This window comes from Herpailurus yagouaroundi, unplaced genomic scaffold, assembly GCF_014898765.1.
Source record: "Herpailurus yagouaroundi ecotype Mexico unplaced genomic scaffold, PumYag 212, whole genome shotgun sequence".
In the NCBI taxonomy this organism is placed as follows: domain Eukaryota; kingdom Metazoa; phylum Chordata; class Mammalia; order Carnivora; family Felidae; genus Herpailurus; species Herpailurus yagouaroundi.
This window is the reverse complement of record NW_024412443.1, coordinates 1,583,409-1,588,097: the sequence shown is the minus strand read 5'-3', so window position 1 is coordinate 1,588,097 and position 4,689 is coordinate 1,583,409.

Here is a 4,689-nt window from a genome sequence, read left to right as displayed (position 1 = left end):
ACCTGAGGGGGGAGGAGGGCCTGAGGGAGGAGGAAGACTTGAGGGAGAAAGGGGGTCTGAGGGAGGAGGAGGGCCTGAGGGAGGAAGACCTGAGGGGGGAGGAGGGCCTGAGGGAGGAGGGTCAGGGCAGGAAGGCCTGGGGGAGGAGGCTTTGGGAGAGGATGGGGGCCTGGGGGTGAGCCTGAGGGGGAGGAGGGCCTGGGGGAGGTGGAGGGCCTGGAGGAGGAGGAAAACTTGAGGGAGGAGGGCCTGGGGGAGCAGGGGGGCCTGGGGGAGGAGGGCCTGGAGGAGGAAGGCCTGGGCGTCGGCCCCAGGGGGAGGAGGGCCTGTGGCATGGAGGGGGGCCTTGGGGAGGAGGGCCCGAGGGGGGCCCAAGGAGGTACAGGCTTTAGGGAGCAGGAAGGCCTGGAAGGCTCAGCACGGCCCAGCTGGCTCCAGAGGGGAGGGGCGCTGTCTCCCTGTTCATGGTGGCGAGGCTCCATCCACACTGTGCAGGGGCTCCATCTGAGGTCCCAGGGATCTGCTGATGGGCTTGTGTCCTGCTCCTTCCAGCTCAGCCCCCATCCCAGCATGCCCTCTAGCCTGGCTCTCAGTGGTGGTGGGGGGCCGTGTGAGCCTGGAGACCCTAGTCTGCAGCAGTGGGCTGGTCAAGGTCCCATCCCACTTCCCACTGGAGCAAACGGCCACATGGGGGTCTCCCAGATCTAGAAGCCAGAAGATCAAGCTGTGGGCCTCAGAGACTCTGGGGAGGGTCCTTCTTGCCTCTCCCAGGTGCTGGTACCCCAGGCAGTTTTGGGCTTCTGGGCACTGCACCCCAATCTCCACTTCTGTCTCTTTCTCTTCTTTCCCTTTCGGACACCTGTCATGGGACGTGGGACGTGGGACCCACCAGACTACGCAGGATGCTCTCGTCTTGGGATTGCTAATCAAGGCTGCAAAGACCCCACCTCCAAATAAGTTCATAGCCTGAGGTTAAGGTGGGTGTGAACTGGGTTGGATGGGTGGGGGACACCTGAGAAACTGGGGACCCTGATGGGGGAAGGAGTGAGCTTTCCGTCATGTGGGGCTGGGCTGGGCTGGGCAGGGCAGAGCACACCCCTTCTTCTGGGGGTGACTCTTCCCTCCTCACCCAAGACCCACGACCTTTGGGGGGCAGTGAGGAGAGCCCTTGAGCTGCCGGGGGACAGGCCCACCCCTCCATGCCCCTGACCCTGCCATCCTTTCCCTGCTCTGTGAGGTAGTGACCCAGTGTGTCTGAGAGCCCCAGCTGCTGGGTCTCTCACATGGGCCCCTCTATCTGCATGTCCACCTGCTGGGTCTGGGGACTTCCAGGCATAGCACATCCTCCCTCAAAGTGGTCCCCAGGCCCCTGCCCCTCTGCTGGCCTGTCTTCCCTTGAGCCTACCTGTGTGACTCCGTAGCTGTGACATGCCTTGCAGGACCCCTGGGGCCCACCTGTGTGACCCCGTAGCTGTGACATGCCTTGTAGGACCCTGTGGCCCCTTTCCTGGAAGATTGCCTCCCTGCAGCCTCAGTTTTTATCTGCGGCCCCAGACCCCCCAGGAGAGGGGTTGCCACAGAGGAATGTTGGATTATCTGCCTAAGCCTGGTGCTGGAGCAGAGGGTTGTGGCACCTCCTCTCTGTCCCATGGACACTGCCACTAAGAAGGTAAGGGGCAGCTCCTGGTGCCAGACCTTCCTCCAGGCTGAAGATGGGGCCCCTCAGCTGGCCACTGGGTTCTGTGGTGAGGGATGGGGAGGGTGCAGGGTGGAGGGAACCTGGGGGGCCCATGGGGGCGGTTCCTCCTCACTGCACAGGATGGAAACTAGGGCCTCCTGCCAAACACTGATACTGAGGTACGGGCAGGGGCTCAGGCCTGGGCGGGCAGGGGCTGCAAGTGGCCCAGGCCAGGGAGCAAGAGGGAGGACAGGGCTTGTGGGGCAGGATGGGCTGCACAGGCCACTGTGCACTGCCTTGCACCAGGACTTACCCTCCTCTGGCCTGGGGTGCACAGCCACCTGCCAGGAGCCCTCTCTGGACACCTGGGTCTCCCCTCTGTCCTGGGCTCCGTGTACGGTGGATATGCTCTGTGCATCTGGCCTGTGTCTGCATGTGTACGTGTGTGTGTGGGTGGGTAGGCTGTGTCCATGCATCTGTCTGTGCATGGGTGTGTATGTGTGCCTGTGTGTCTGTTCACATGTGTGTGTCCACACGTGTGTATGTGTGTATCTGGGTTATGTGTGTGTGGGCATGTGTGAGCACCGTGAAGATGAAGTGCTGGGCTGTCACTCTCCTCCTTTTTAGCCACCCGCCTTGCCTGCTGAGCGGCCACTGGGGCCTTTCCCGCCCCATCTCTAGCCTCCTCCAGCTGATGAGCTCCTGCTGGTCCTGCCTAGAGCCTGAGGTAGAGGGCCTGCCCAGTGTGACTGCAGCAGCCAGGTGGGTAGAGACACCGCAGGGGCTGCGAGGTACTTCCTGCCCTCCTGGGGCAGGCAGGAAGCCTGGGAACTTCCAGAATTCAGGGCATCCCTGTGGCTTGCTGGCAGGGCCACCTGGGGTGAGGAGGGCAAAGCAGAGGAGCCCCACAGGACTCAGGGCTCCGGCTGGGAGGCTGCTCAAAGCCACTCCCAGCCCACTGGCCCTGGTGCCATTCACAGGTGGGGAGACAGCTCAGGACACACAGGTGGCCACAGGCAAGTCGGGTGGCAGCCCAGCCTGGCCCTATGGGGCGGGGTAGGCGCGGGAGGCAGGAGATGGCTGGGGGATTAGGTAAGAAGGCACGGTTAGGTAATGTCTCAGACGGGAAAGGTATCCAGCTGGATCCTGCCTGCTTTCCATGCTGACTTCAGAGACAGGATGAGGTGGAAAGTGGATGGAGGAGAAGGAAGAGTGAGGAAGACAAGAAGCAGGAGGAGGGGAAGGAGGGAGGAGGCAGGGGAGGAGGGAGGAGCAGGAGGGGGAGGAGGAGGAAGAGGAGAAAGGGGAGAGAGGAAGGAGGAGGAGAGGGAGGAGAGAGAGGGGAGGAGAGGGAGGGTGGAAAGGCAAGCTAGTACCTGGACAGGCCACAGCAGGGCCCCAGGTCACCTCACTGTGGGAACTGGGGAGGGGGCCCCGGGACCACTGGGACCATGGGAGGCAATGCTTGCTGCCAGTGGGGCCAGGCCAGGCTGCACAAAGCAGGTGCTCCAGGAGCAGTCCCTGAGGAATGGGAGAAGGAAGGCACCAGGAGGACTGAGAGCCCAGCGCACAGAGGGACTGGAAGCTTGGAGGTGGTGAGCAGGCAGTGGTCACCCTGGCCCCATCCCAGGGGGCACGCAGCCCCAGCAGGGCCCTGTTCTGGGGGGGTCCCTGAGTCCATGGCCTGAGCGAACTCCACCCTCCTGAGACGGCCTCCAGCATGATGGGCTGGTGTGCTAGTGCCCTGGACGTCCTGCGGCTCGGCCTCCTCCATCTGCTGCCTCCACCCCACCTGGGCTGCCCCTGCCCCTCCCCCTGCCTGGCTGCTGTGCTCCATCTGGAAGCAGCCCTGCCCTCTGAGACCCTCCCCACTCACTGCCCAGGGGTTTCTCTCCTGGGATGGGACCCCATCAGCCCACTGTACAGCACACAGGTCATGGGGTGACACCCAGGCAGGACAGACACTGGGCAGAGCAGGGATGGGACAGTGTGCCTGGGGACCTCTGCTGCCTGAGCTCCTAGGCAGAAGGAGACATCAGCCTGGGCACAGGTGTTCTGGTTCTGCACGATCTTAGCTCTGCCTGGCACCTGGGCCTTGGTTTCCCTACGCATACCTTGGAGGTGAGGCTGGTGAGGCTGATGGTCATGGCTGCTTCATGACAGCCTGGGATTCTGCATTGGGCCAGGCCCAGAGGCCAAGTGTGAGGTGGAGCTGTGGGCTCAGGGTCACCTTCGTGTCCTGGACCAGCATTGCCCCTTGGACAGAGTGGAGGAGGGGTCTAGCAAGTTGCCATGGAAACAAGACTAAACAAATAGTTCCCCCCCACACCCCCCCCCACAACAGGCCTGCAGGGCCCCCGTGGCAATGACCTCATCTGCCCACCAACTCTGTGCTGTGGGGGGTCCTGGGCTGGCAGGGGAGCTGCAGCATCCCATGTTTGTGTTGGGCCCTTGTCCATGGAAACGGCTGGAACTTGGGGGGGGGGTGGTGGTGTGCAGAGCCCAGAGGCTCCTGCTGTGGTTATTAGCTGGGCAGAGAGGGGAGGGGGAGGAGGAGGGCAGGAGGGGATAGGAGGAGAGGGAGGGAAAGGAAGGGGGGAGGGGAAGAGGAAGGAGAGGGGAAGAGAGGGCCAGAGGGAGGGGGGGAATGAAAGAGAGGGGTCAGGGAAGGGAAGAGGAGGGAGGAGGGGGAGGGAAAGAGAGGGGCAGGGGAGGGTAGAGGAGGGAGAGGGAGGGGAAGAGGGAAAGGAAGAGTGGGGAGTGAAAGAGGGAGGGAGAGGGAGGGGAAGAGGGGAATGAAAGAGGGGGAGGAGAAGGCAGAGAAGGGAGAAAGAGGAGGAGGGGAAGGAAGAGAGTGGGGAGGGGAAAAGGAGGGGGAGGAAAACAGAGGGGGAGGGGAAGGCAGAGGAGGGAAAAGGAGGGGGAGGAGAAGGAAGAGTGTGGCGAGGGGAAGGTAGAGGAGGGAGAGGGAGGGGGAACAAAAGAGGGGAGGGGACAGCAGAGGAGGGAGA